This window comes from Scylla paramamosain, chromosome 5 (genome assembly GCF_035594125.1).
Source record: "Scylla paramamosain isolate STU-SP2022 chromosome 5, ASM3559412v1, whole genome shotgun sequence".
In the NCBI taxonomy this organism is placed as follows: domain Eukaryota; kingdom Metazoa; phylum Arthropoda; class Malacostraca; order Decapoda; family Portunidae; genus Scylla; species Scylla paramamosain.
In genome coordinates, this window is record NC_087155.1 from 29970056 (window position 1) to 29985055 (window position 15000).

Genomic DNA, 15000 nt, shown 5'->3' on the forward strand with positions numbered 1-15000 from the left:
GAGAAGAGAGGAGAGGAGAAGAGGAAGAAGAGACATTGGGTAGCTGTTGGCTGGCGGTAATATAGAGAGTTAAGTGTATGTGTTACCTGGAGAGTTTAGCAGCAGTGTTAGCAAAGCTCACAACCACTCGCTTCCTTTCCTCAAATCCCTCCTACAGACTGTTCTTTCCTCTCCTAACACTGTTACTTATTTCCCTTCAACTTTATTCTTCCGTATTTTTTCAAACAGCGCCTGCTCCTATCTACCTCTTCTTTCTGCTCCGCCTCTCGTTCTCTTTGACCTCCCCACCCCCTCTGCCGCTCCTCCCTCGGGGCCGCCGCGCAACACATGTTTGTTTCCGAAGCACCGAAATACTCGCCGCCTTCTCCACCGCTATCCTCGAGGGTCCTGCTCGTCGCCTCGGTGCGTCATTTGTCTTCGCCTCAGTCCTGTCTTCCCATGAATCACAAGTATCTTGTAATTACTATGAATTCCTGAAATCAGATAAAGAAATAATGTTTCCGTCAAACAATTCAAACTACCGGAGAAACTTTTTTCACCTTTTTCGTATTTTTAGTTCCATTTGTGAAGAAATGAAGAAATCTTTTCTTTAGAAAGTTTTCATCAAGCCCAATTTCTTGGTCATGATCTCAGTAAAGATTTCTTCCTTTTAGAACGACTTGAATGCCGCAGGTGAATATATATATATATATATATATATATATATATATATATATATATATATATATATATATATATATATATATATATATATATATATATATATATATATACTCGTATATATATATATATATATATATATATATATATATATATATATATATATATATATATATATATATATATATATATATATATATATATATATATATATATATATATATATATATATATATATATATATATATATATATATATATATATATATATATATATATATATATATATATATATATATATATATATATATATATATATATATATATAGTACGCCACTTGGCAGAGTGAGGTGTCTCAGGTTCACGTCAGCAACATTTATTTGCTATTCCTTCCATATCGGCTTTCGTCTGTCGCTTTCTCGTCTTTTTATCATGCAGATCTCGAAATGCAGCACTAAAAGTTTTCTGTTTTATAAGTTTATCATCCATGTTATTCCAAGTTTATCAGAAAATCTGCATCTACTTTGTCACGTGATCCATACATAATTATGTTATGGGTAACATCATCTCCCTTCCCTCCTCGTGGCTACTGCGCTAATACACAACACAAATGATCCCGAGTTTCCGATCCTCGAGCAAGGAATTGCAGTCCATACTGATGTGGTGTGTGTGTGTGTGTGTGTGTGTGTGTGTGTGTGTGTGTGTGTGTGTGTGTGTGTGTGTACTGATCGCCATTTAACACCAAGATTATATTCTTTCCTCTGTATGATATCCCCCGTGAACGCCGCCACGTGCTCGTCCAGCCGGTCAGACATCTTCATTCGGCTTCCCTTCTTCCCACACTCCCGCACCTTCATATTTATTTCATCGGAGAGCGTTTCACGCTTCACTGTCTGAGTCCACAACCGTGCAATATACACAACGCTAGGGAGGGAAGGGACATGTGACCAGCGCTGTCCACTACGAGGCAGCAGAGATGAAAATATATAGAGTATTTCGGTATTCCGACAAAACAAGAAAGAAGAAATTCCGCCTTGGATCGTCTCCTCTTTTCCGAATTTCAAAGTCTTCAACTCTGGCTTATTTTCAGAGGATGACCCTAACAAAGAGATCTTTTTAGTCCTCTCCACACTTCATCTTTTCTTGGCAACATTATTCCCTCTCTTCTCGTCTCCAAGTATTTTATAATTTACCTCCTCATTAAGCCGCTGATTTTAAACTCTCGATAACGATCAAGCCAGCGACCATTAATAGATAACGACGGCTGAATGTCAGGATCAAGCATTACATCACGAGTCTCCACGTGCAGACCATCAAAAATGTATGCCAGAAGAAAGTTCACCAGAACACCGCGCTGGAAAGGAGACGAGGGACGCCACTACGAGCTCCCCGAAAGGCACGAGTTGCTCAGGTACTCGTATGTGAACTGCTCGACGCTCCTGAGATAATGATGCAGCTCGGAAGGTCAGTGTGATGTCTTATGTTCAACACAGTATCGTGAGGGGAAGCCTGAAATCTCGCCCAACACGCCGCATCATTACCATTCATTGTTCATGCACTTGGCAGGTAAGACTTAAGCGTAAAAAGTCACAGAGTGAACAGAGCGTCCCTTTTACTCGATGAGATACAAATTTGATCAGACCACATGCTGACATCAAACAGCATTCATCCCATGTGTAGTAAAGCTTTCAGTTAGCAATTCTGTATCACCGGTAACACGAGTCTCCAGCATTATCTTTTTCTATCTATCTATCTATTTATCTATCTATCGATCTATCCATCTATTTGTCGATCTATCTATCTATTTATCTGTCTGTCTGTCTATATACCAGGCTGCGTTCCCATCATATAGGGGTAACCAAGACATGGCATCTATAGGTTTTAGGGAGAAGCCAATCGTGCCTTACCCTTTGCATCCCATGTCTCATCATAGGAACAAACACACAGTAGTACAGAGGAGGCGGTTCCCAGTCCCCTCACTACTTCAGTGGCTTCAAACACCGTCCCCTCCAGGCTACTCACTGTGTGCTAGTACAACTTCCAATAGTAATTCTGTACCACCAACAACACGGATCCTTAACTGGTACATATATTTATCTTCCCCGCGGCCCTTCTAACGCTAGCCAAGACCCCAGCGCTCTCTGAAAGCGTTCGTACCCTAGATTAAGAAACTTTGGTGTAAGGAAACAGCTTTGCGTTTTTCATCTGCATCCATTTTTGGTACAATGATGCATCTCATAGCTTGGAGAATATAAAGTCTTGCAAAAATGTTTTCATGAATGTTGTAACACCTGAGAAGAGAAAAATTCTCTCTCTCTCTCTCTCTCTCTCTCTCTCTCTCTCTCTCTCTCTCTCTCTCTCTCTCTCTCTCTCTCTCTCTCTCTCTCAATAATAGTAAACACAGACGTGACAGGTGTGATGAAGGGTGCCTGTAGTGGGAAGTCACTGTATCACGGCTGCTGCTAATACGTCAGCTCGCCGTTGAAGGTTTGATCTTTTCAGTGGTTTTGTATTACTTATGCACTGTTTATGTATTCATTATTTATTATACAATTATTATTATTATTATTATTATTATTATTATTATTATTATTATTATTATTATCATTATTATTAATATTCACTATTGTCATTTACTATTACTATTATTATTGTTGTTGTTGTTGTTGTTGTTGTTGTTGTTGTTGCTGTTGTTGTTGTTGTTGCTGCTGTTATTGATGCTGTTGTTGCTGTCGCCGTCAGCATTGCGATCATCAACAAATGCCCCTGAGACACGTGGGTGTGGATGTGGATGGCGTGCCTCCCCCCCACGTTCTGCTAGTACTCCAAAATTTTCGTCCCTCTCATGATGCGAGAAAGAGGAAGAAATAAATAAATACAGCATTTTGTTATATCCCTTTTTATTCAGCATTCACGTTATCATATTTTGCTATTCTCTTTTTTTTTTTTCATCGGAATATCACCTCGCATGCGCAAGCAAAAGGAAGTAAAGAAGAGAAACGCAAGTAAGGAGATAAAAATAGACATTATGGTGCGTAAAACATGAGGAATTCCAAATACATGCGCCTCGCTCAGGGGACTAAAAGCGGGGAGGGCGCAAGGCTGTCACTCTGTTCGTTGGGTTTTTATGATTTCCTGGAAAGTTCACAGGAAAGAGACGAGCGAGTTCGTATTTTCTTTACAGATAATAATAGTAGTAATGATAATCTGATAATATTAATAATAATAACAATAATAATAATAATAATAATAATATTAATAATAATAATAATAATAATAATAATAATAATAATAATAATAATAACAGTAATAATAATATAATAGTAGTAGTAGTAGTAGTAGTAGTAGTAGTAGTAGTAGTAGTAGTAGTAGTAGTAGTAGTAGTAGTAGTAGCAGCAGCAGCAGCAGCAGCAGCAGCAGCAGCAGCAGCAGCAGCAGTAGCAGTAGTAGTAGTAGTAGTAGTAATAATAATAATAATAATAATAATAATAATAATAATAATAATAATAATAATAATAATAATAATAATAATAATAATAAAAATAATAGCAACGATAACAATTGTTGTTGTTGTTGTTGTTGTTGTTGTTACTCTACTTCTTCTTCTTCTTTTTCTTCTTGCTGTTATAATTAATTATTAGTATCATTATTTCTTTTATCGTTTAACGTACTACTACCACCACCACCACCACCACCGCTGCCGTCACTATTGCACCAACTACTCCCGATCCTTCCCTTCACCAATTCTTTTTCAAAATTCCCACGCCGACTTGGAATATTCCGTCGTCTCCCACACGCCACACTTCTTTCTCACGCAGCTTCGCATCGAAGTATTGCCAATGCATGTGAGCGAGGGTGAGAGAGAGAGAGAGAGAGAGAGAGAGAGAGAGAGAGAGAGAGAGAGAGAGAGAGAGAGAGAGAGAGAGAGAGAGAGAGAGAGAGGGGAGAGAAAAAAATACTTTATATATACATCACTTTTTTCGAGACAAACTTTTAAAATTCACCAGGAAATATACTTTTTTTTTTTTAACGGTAGAATGTTTTTTTTTCCTTTCTCTCCTTTACATTCCTTTTTTTTTTTTTTTCGAGAGCGTGACATTATAGGATATTTTAGCGGGGCTGGTTTACTTCATGTTTTATATTTAAAGAAGGAAATATGAAGATATATGTTCCTAAATATACGACAGTTTATTAAATGCCACACACACACACACACACACACACACACACACACACACACACACACACACACACACACACACACACACACACACACACACACACACACGTTCCTTTAGTCCAGTAACGTATGAGCACTTATTAACAATTCATCAAAGCGAGTGGGACAGACAGCGTGCCAAGGCAACTCAGGAGGCACAGCTCCTACCTTCAGTTCCTGCCATCGCTCGAAACCTCCACGTCCCTCACAGTGAATCATTGGCACTTTTTTGGGGGGAACATACCAGAATGATGTGAGCAAAAGAGAGAGAGAAAAAAAAGTAAAGTCCTCATTTCAGGGGAACATATCAGAATGATGTAAGAAAAAAGTAAAAAAAAAAAAAAGATCCTTATTTCTTATAGAGTAAAATTGAGTTCAGTTAAGTTTCCGTTATAAAATTCCCCATCATTAATTTCGTCAGCTAACTCGGCCGCTCTGGGATGGAGGGTAGCTCAGCATTTAAACTAATGAGGGAGAGTTAATCTTTTAATGAATTTTCCGGGTAGCTGGAGGCAATCTGTCTAGCACCCGGAGAGACTCATGAATTTCCACCATTATTTCCTTCCCTCGACCACATAATGTTAAAGTACCTACAGGCGAACAACAATTACTACGTGTACGATTGCCTCTGAGTGTTATATTGAGCCCTGATCAGATCCTTCGCAAGACTTATGAATGTCCTCCATCGTCTTCAGTTCTGCTTTAGATTTTACTTGGGATTAGATAACGTAGCTTAGTGCAAATAGCTTTGTAGGGAGTAACGCTTATGCTGTTCTTCGTTCTTCCTTTCTGTTCCCTTTGCGTGACATACACATGTAAAGAAGATCAGCAAGAACAGGAACAGTAGAAAGAGCAACAGTAGCAACATTACCAAGAACGACAACAACAACAACAATAAAACAACGTCAACACTAGTAAGATTAACACCAGCAACACTAGCAACACCAGCAACACTAGCAACAACACCACCACCACCACCACCACGTCTAGTAACAAGAACAAAATCAATAGAACACAAGCGTCAATACCAGTTTCGACATACATCAACTAACTTACGATTGAGTGAAGTATTCGGATTCCTTGTGAAAATCAACAATCCTAACACGTTATCACTTTCTTATTCATCACCACCACCAACACCACCACCACCACCACCCTCCTTAGAACTCTGGTTTCTTCATGTTACGGAAGCATAACTCAGAGCGTAATCAAGGCCAAATAACTCCTAAACAAGTGGACAAGGAAACACAAATCAATACCACTTCATATACAAACTCCAGTCACGATTTACTCACGTTTCCAGTATCCTTTGCGGGTCGTGTTGGCACTGTGCTCTTGTTGCCTGAGGAGGGGAATGCAACAGGTCAGTATTGAGTAAGCCTTGTAAGCGATTCAAACTATTTCAAAAGAGGATTATCAGGATGTATCCAAAACTGAAGTGAATAACTTTTGGGATTCCTTGTAAATTTAACTTTTAAGGATCAACAAAACTACAGGTTTTCTTTTCTCGTATTTCAGTCTTTGGCTAGTTTTCTTGGCACGTAAAGAATAATAATAATAAAAAAAACACTTCTCAGGTAAACACAACAAAGCAAGGATACACTGGATGCAGCACCACCTCTGTCAAATAGCTACAGCAGTACAATCACACTATGTAAATACACTATCATTTCATGTTCACATTTGAGGTCTGACTGATGGGTGTTCACCTTTCGTCCCCTTTCCCTTCACAATGCGCATCCCGAGGCTTAAATGATAAACGAGGCCCGGGTCATGGAGGAAAGCGGGAATACAGGAGCAAGTGAGGTCATAAAAACAGCAACGAACAACTGCTTGCTAAGTGATGATACACGCGCGCCGGTCACGTCCCTCACTCAGGTTGGGCAAAAAAAAAAAAGATTAGTTAATTATTTTAAGGTGCCGCAACAAGAGGTCGCATTGTTAGCGAACGTGAAAAATGTTTAACAAAATACTGTTGAAAACAAAGATGAGATGAGAAAATTACCATGAAAGGAGCCTGACGTTAGAATAGAGCTACATTTAAAAATCAGGAGGAATGAGGTCATCAGTTCAGCTCTTCAGGCGATAAAAGGACTGAGGACTCCGGATCGTCTTCACAAACGTTTCGGACTTTCAAGAGGATTACTCTCAAAGACAGAAGTGATGTTTGGTTAGATTCTCACGGCGTCATTTCTTCAATGGTGATGCATAACTTGTTATTATTATTACTAGAATCATGAAACTATCCTTAAAAACCCAAACACCTTTACCAAACTATTTCTAGGACCATGAAACAACCCTTGAAAATCCAAACAACCCCCACCACTCTAGCCTGTCAAAACTAGTCCAGACAAGACGTGTCCTTCAGAATACAGTCCTCAAATGTAAGGTGACGATTGATATGATTTGATTAATTTATTACGCAAATAGCATCAGACACCATAAGATAGAGAAACTTATTTACAGTTATCAGCTAAAGCAAATGGTACACTCACACATTCACCCATTCGCACCCCACCCACCAATCCACACTCACACAAAAGCAACCGATGCCACGCAGGGCACAGGGTATCAGGAAAAGCCACCAAATCTAGGGTAACGTACAAGAACTTCATCGAGAAAATCGGGCACCAGAATATGGCGACAGACAGCATCCAGCGGCAGACCTTAGGGCAGGAGGTGCCGAACAGTGGGGCACGCTAGGCAGTAGTGCTCGATGATGTTAGCAAGCGGTGCGCGGCACAGGCGACACTCTGTGAAGTGAGGCTCTCCCTGTACCCCGGCAATCTGCCACTGCGGACGGTAATTGATACCAGTGAAATCTGAACATGCCTGGTATTTACTTAGTTACTGGATCAATGTTACCTAGTCCCATGGCGGATAATTACTTCACAAAGGAATACATTAGTCAGGGCGGAGGTCAAATAAATAAACAGCAGAACAAACGAGGGACTGTTATACAAATCCCTGATGCCCTGAGTGTGAACCTTTAAGCTTTTTGTGTTGTCATATGCACCGCGCGAGGATCAGGGGGTGGGGAGGGGTAAGGAAAGAGAAAGGGGAGGTTTAGTGTTCCTTTTGTAGTTTTGTCACTGTATTAATCCCCAGAGGCCTGCAGCTTCTCCTGTCTCAAAGCCTCGCAACAGCGGAGAAGAGAAGAGCATCATAAAGTATTCAGTGCGTGATGAAAAATGAAGCCTTGGAAGGAATTTATTCACGAATTCATGTTTATTCTGTTTATTCTGGTTTCTGTTGGAGACTAAGACACAGCAGGCAAGATGGAGGAGGTGAGTGTGGCGGCGGGGTGGTGAGTGTGCCTCGCTCCACACAAACCACTGGTTCGCGAGTCACTGAGAGCTGCCAGTGGTGGTCGTGGTGTCTTTCAAGGTGCAAGGGAAAGGGAGTGACTGTTGTGTATTAGGGTCGAATTACTGAAGTACTTATTTTCGTTGGGAGCTCCACGTATTACAAACCGTACTATTCAATGGGATGTTACATTAAAGTGACTTCGCTATAGACACAGGTAAAGAAAGAATAACTGTTTAGTAATCCCGTGTTTTATGTCTATGCTATCTAAAGTAGTATATAAACCATTGCTCTCTCTCTCTCTCTCTCTCTCTCTCTCTCTCTCTCTCTCTCTCTCTCTCTCTCTCTTTTCCTTATCAATAACACTAAGTTCTTTCATCTGTGTCAGATTTAAGTTTCCCTCACCTGTGCTAGATTTAGGAAGTTCCCCTCACCTGTGTCATACTTAATTAGTTCCCCTTAAATTTGCCTAACCTAAGAAGTTCCCCTCATCTGCAGCAGACAAGTTCCTCTCACCTGCGTCACATTTAAGTCCCCCTCACCTGTATCTAATATATATATATATATATATATATATATATATATATATATATATATATATATATATATATATATATATATATATATATATATATATATATATATATATATATATATATATATATATATATATATATATATATATATATATATATATATATATATATATATATATATATATATATATATATATATATATATATATATATATATATATATATATATATATATATATATATATATATATATATATATATATGTATGTATGTATGTATGTATATAATTATATAACTAGTTCTCCTTATCCGTGCCAAACTTAAAAATCATTCATCTATTACATGTAAGAGTGTTAGATGAAATAAAATAGAGAGAAAATAGTATATATGAAAGAATTAAAAATATGTGTAAGTTGTGAAGTAGAAGTATCAATAAAATCAAATATCCCTCGGTACTCGACTAGAAAATGACCTCAAGAAGGAAACACTGACCGAACTGCTGGCAAGGGTGTTATGAGACACCACTGCAGAATTTATGACCAAAGACAATAAGAGAAGAACACAACAACGTACTCCTGCAGTCAGTAATTAAAAAAAATAAATAGTAGAACATGAGGAAAGTGTGTGTTGTCATTAGGGAGGCGATTATGTAGTCTGGAAAAAGGGTAAAACGCATCACAGCACAGAAAGAGAGAGAGAGAGAGAGAGAGAGAGAGAGAGAGAGAGAGAGAGAGAGAGAGAGAGAGAGAGAGAGAGAGATATCAAGTCAGTCCCTCATTATAAACACCTCAGATGAGCGATGGAGACATTCACAGCAGAATCAAGGGCCAATGAGCGGCGGGCGTATAACAGGCACCAGTAATATCGGCTGAGGCAAAAGGCGGAGGCTGAGAGATCCCGAGACATTACTCCAGTGGGAGCACCTGGGCAGCCAGTAACTCGACAACATTAGGGATGCAGCGGGTGTGAGCAACGGCGACATTACTATAACTTGTAGGAAGGCCAGCTTGCACTTTCCCACTCGTATCCCCCCACGCTGGCTCTAAATATTAGCACCCTTGTAAATTGAGACGAACTTTGTTATTGGTTCCGCCAGATTCACGCGCGGCTCCATGATGGCCTCTCTCTATGGAATTGGGAGTTAGGGCCAGCAGTGGTGCGCTGGGGAGGTAGTGGTGGTGGTGGTGGTGGTGGTGTGTGTGTGTGTGTGTGTGTGTGTGTGTGTGTGTGTGTGTGTGTGTGTGTGTGTGTGTGTGTTTAAAGGTGAGGTCATTCTACAGACCTGGTATAAAAGTTTACGGTTGCCCTTCATTTCTTTTTTAAGGGAGTGTGTGTGTCTGTTTATTGGACGCCCTTCTGGGGACGTCAGCAGCAATACAGACACCACCACCACCAACAACGGTAGCAGCAGCAGCATCGCACGACCACCAGCACGGAGACAAGCGTGAACATCCCACCACACACCTGTGTCAGATCCACGTCGCGTTGACAAGTTGATTTCATGAATATTAATAATTAACGGACGCTTCATATCCTTTGATGAGTTAATTATATTCATGTGAATGGCGCAGAATGCCCTGTTTTCAAAAAAAGTTGATGATTATTAATAAACGATCACAAAATTAACTGACCTTGAAAGTGAACGTTTACACAGAATAATGTAAGTTGCAAAGGAGCTGCTTTCTCGCGGTGAAGTAAGTCTTCCTTCCTCGCCGCGGAAAGCAGAGGTGTCACTCTATATTGAATTAACGGAGCTGAGGAGGCGCCTGGAACCCTGCGAGACTGACAGCCTAAATTCAGCGAGCCGCACACCAAAAGCAACCCGATGCAGAAAAAGAAATGCAAAATACATTCCCAAGTCTCCACGGAGCAAAAATGAGTTAGAATCATTTGTGCGCCGCATTCAGGCCGTGCACAACTGATTCTAACCCGTTTTTGAGGCTGAAAGGAAGACCTGTTCATAATGAAGGCGTGCAAGCCAAGGGAAAGGCTGAATAGGTCATGTTTATATCATGTTATGTGGCTCCGTGACCTTGAGGGCAGACGAATGCAAGGAGGAGGAGGAGGAGGAGACGAAGGCGGAGGCGGAGAAGGAAAGGGAAAATGAGGAGGAAGGAGAAGTCTGGCGGTACGATTCAAGTTTTATTTATATTCAGTACGCAGAGCAGGATTGTCGGCGCTGACTGGTGAAATAATTTGGTATTAAAGTGACGAAAGTTAAATATAGAGACAAAAAAAAAAAAAAAAAACAGAAAAGGTAGACGTAAGAAGATAGAGAGAGAAAAAAACAGATGAAGATGGAAGAGACCTAAAAAAAGAATGGGAATGAGAGAGAGAGAGAGAGAGAGAGAGAGAGAGAGAGAGAGAGAGAGAGAGAGAGAGAGAGAGAGAGAGAGAGAGAGAGAGAGAGAGAGATAACAACATCAGCAGTACTAGCATAGCGCCCCTGCAATGTGTAAAAATGCTAAGTGTACCCAACCGGTGCTCCCAACAGTACTAAGGACCTCGGCACGCCATGTTTTATTCCCCCGCTCAGCTACACACCATGATGGCTTTTCTGCGCCGCCTTCACTGGGATCAAGTACTCTGGGCTCTGAGGACTTTTCCCCGAGAATGAGTCGGAGAATGGAGTGTCCCCGGAAAGAAGGCGACAGCGACCTGGAGTTACATTCAGGAGCGGCAACCTACTTCCTCCATCCCTCACAGGTGCAGACGACGGGTGTTTCAGGCGCCTCTTCCCTCCCCTGCATTATGAGGACACGCACACGCCCACATAGGAACACATTGGGGCATAACAAGTCCAGATCCACTTTACTCCTTCGTAAACGGTCCTGAAACATCTTCCTCGGTGTCTGTTCACGAAGTAGGTTTATCTAGAACGCTGCGGTAACTTGACGGGTAAAATTTGTCCTGTGCTGTATAGATAAGCAGCTGTACTGGTGGGTGACGCTTTTTATGACTCGAGCTGCTTGATAAATTAGAGAAGAATATTTGGAAGTACAGTTATTTTCAGGTCAAGCAAGATGCTATATTAGGAAGCCATGCATGTTGGAGATGCTAGATTTGGTATATCTAAAAATAACAATCACATTAGGAAACTAACCCTAACAGCCACATCTTTCATGACACGACCAGACACAGCCATTATCAATCAACTCGCGTGTGAATCCCTCAGCCATTCCCCGTCATTCCGCGGCTCTAAACAGTTACCTTCTATTCCTCCGACGCCTCAAACAATAGGCATAACAAGCCCCTCCGCGCCCACAAAGCAGCCACTCACCGCCACCAAGACACACATCATTCAGCCCTTGTCCCAACCATAACCTCATAACGACCGCCACTAAGGACTAGCGGCCCACGGCGACACACTCATGAATACGGATAGCTCTTCCCGCCGCCGCCTCCCGCCAGCCACTTTCAGCCCGAGACGTCTCTCAAACATTTACATTTCTCGCGACGACAGTTCTTCCTCGATCGTGAGCTGCATGCATCACCGCTCCATAACTTAGTTTGTAATCTCTGTACGAAAGTCTCCCATAAACGTTTTTGACGGCGAATAAAAGGAAGACGCCGTAAAACACAACTAAAACGAGCCGTGTTGGATTTAGAGCCTAAAATGTCATCATAAACCAGTGGATACGAGAAGGCGAATATTCGAGGAGTTACGCTGTCTGAAACCAACGATACCGAAGTGTGTCAGCAAGCATGTCTGCCGCTTACTTGTAATAACAACTCGAAGCAATACAACGAAACTTTTTTTCATAACAAATCGTAAAAGTTTCGAATCTATAGCATTTTTTACGAAGCGATGAGCTCGAATGTTCCGCTGCCTTAAAAGTGGGACAGCTCCACAGTATGTCTGGAAAAAAAATTCAAGAATCAACAAAGAATAATTAACAACAGATTCTAAAATCATTATTAGCCTCAATATAATATCGTCACTGTAGTCTACACCTTCTAGTAGCAGAAGAGAAACTAGTAATAGCAAAAACTGTACCAGTAGAAGGGATAGAAGAAGAGAGACAACAAAATTTGAAGAGCTGGTGGAAGAAATATTAATAATAGTAATCGAAGAAACAAAAATGAAAAGTAAAAATGTAAAAACATAACACAAAATAACAGCATAATTTTTCCCACGTACATCACCGGTGCGTTATGAAAGAAGCGCAATCCATTATAACCCAACGTGACACATTCACCAGCGAACGGAGCGGACGAAGCTTAACCAGTAATCCTGAATGAGCCTAAACCTACTTACGAACTTAATCTGCTTACCTTACTTTACCCCGACGCCCTGGTGCCTGTAATACGCCAAACAAATGACATATAGATTAAAATACACCAAAGAACACCTGGCAGAGTAACCCGACAAGGTGTGCGACGGAGATCCAGGACTCGCAACCCTGCCGTCACACCGTCAGCCCCCATACAACTATTTTGCTTCAGCTTCCCCGTTTCGAGCTGAGTTAAAAGCTCTTTCAGGACAGTTTCAGTTTTCGTCCCGCCAGCCTGTGTGCCGCCGTGGTGCCGCTGACCCTTGGGAGTCGCCAGTCTTGCATGCGTGTCGGTCTGTCTCTGTCTGTCTTCATCGTTGTCGGTCGTTTTTCGGTGTTTCCTCCTCCTATTTTTTTTTTTTTTTTTTAGCCTGGGACGGTCTATCTTTGTTTTTACATTTATTTAATTCTCTCTCTCTCTCTCTCTCTCTCTCTCTCTCTCTCTCTCTCTCTCTCTCTCTCTCTCGTCTCTCTCTCTCTCTCTCTCTCTCTCTCTCTCTCTCTCTCTCTCTCTCTCTCTCCGGCACTTTGCTCTCTTGCTCCACTTCAAGTGTGTATCTATTTTTTTTTTTTTTTATCATATGCAGTACCATGTTCTCTCTCTCTCTCTCTCTCTCTCGTCTCTCTCTCTCTCTCTCTCTCTCTCTCTCTCTCTCTCTCTCTGCATTTCAAGCCGTAGTTTCCTCGCTAGACCCACCGTCCCCTTTCCTCCCTGCCTTCCTCCCTCCCTCCCCTCGTCCCTCCCGAGGTCACACAATGGAAAGTACACAGGGAACGAAAAACGGGAGTCTCCACGCGTCCCCTCTGTAGATTACTGATGAAGTATGTACAGTAGTAAATATATTAAAGTTGACAGATACATACACGTCTGATTAATTTATATACAATAAATAATGGAGATAAAAGAAGGCGGGGGGGGGGGAAAGGAAGGATAATATGACACATGGATTATATTAGTAACTGTTAGTGTTGATATGTGACGCCAAGGAATTAATAAAGATGGCGCGTTATTATGAGGTTGTATGATGACTGAAACGAGGAATTTATGAAGGTGAAAGTGAAGGAGAAGTTGTAAAATGGTTCTTTTTATTCTGTTCACACAATGTCGTGAAAGAGAAAGGAAACACATCGGAAAAAAGAAAAAAAAAAAAAAAATATATATATATATATATATATATATATATATATATATATATATATATATATATATATATATATATATATATATATATATATATATATATATATATATATATATATATATATATATATAAATTTGAAAGGAAAGTTGGTACATTGAATGAAACGGAGAATTAAGAGAAAGATGAAAGAGCAGGAGGAAAACTTGCAAAATGGTTCTTTTTCCATTTTGTTCTCACATAATGTAGCGGAAACACGCCGATAAATGTATGTATAAAATGTTGAATGAAAAGTTGCAATATGGCGAAGAATGTGAAATGTTGGCAAGAAAACGTAATTCTGAAAGGAATGAATAGTTATATCGAAAATACGTAAATAGAATGCGGGTCATGTGTGATTTTTCATTTTTCTGCCACGCGCACATTTTTGTTCTTTCCTTTCTTCCTCATATTTTTGTTTTCCAACCCCCAACTTTATCTTCTTTCGTTGTTTCGCAAAATTCTTAGGCATCTTATTTTTCCTTATGCTTTTTCCCCTTAAGTTTTCGTTTGTTTTAAACTTACTTTTCTTTCGTGTTTTTTTTTTCTCTTCGTGTTGTTCTCCTTCTCTTCCTCCTCCTCCTCTTCCTCCTTCTCCCCCTCTTCCTCCGTCTCCGCCTTCTCCTCCGTCTCCGCCTTCTTCTTCTTCTTCTTCTTCTTCTTCTTCTTCTTCTTCTTCTTCTTCTTCTCTCTCTCTCTCTGTCTCTCTCTCTCTCTCTCTCTCTCTCTCTCTCTCTCTCTCTCTCTCTCTCTCTCTCTCTCTCTCTCTCTCTCTCTCTCTCTCTCCCCACCCTCCTCCTCCTTCTCCTTCACCACCTTCTTCTTCAT

The 15000-nt window shown here is 40.6% G+C and overlaps 1 protein-coding gene across 1 annotated transcript in view; it reads right to left on the bottom strand.

Annotated features, from left to right (window-relative positions):
• Positions 1 to 15000, bottom strand: part of LOC135100814 (uncharacterized) — a 186700-nt gene that overhangs the window by 56077 nt on the left and 115623 nt on the right. Inside the window, exon 5 of the transcript XR_010268927.1 lies at positions 6174 to 6220. The gene's annotated coding sequence lies outside the window, so the exon portion shown is untranslated. The remainder of the gene's footprint in view (positions 1 to 6173; positions 6221 to 15000) is intronic.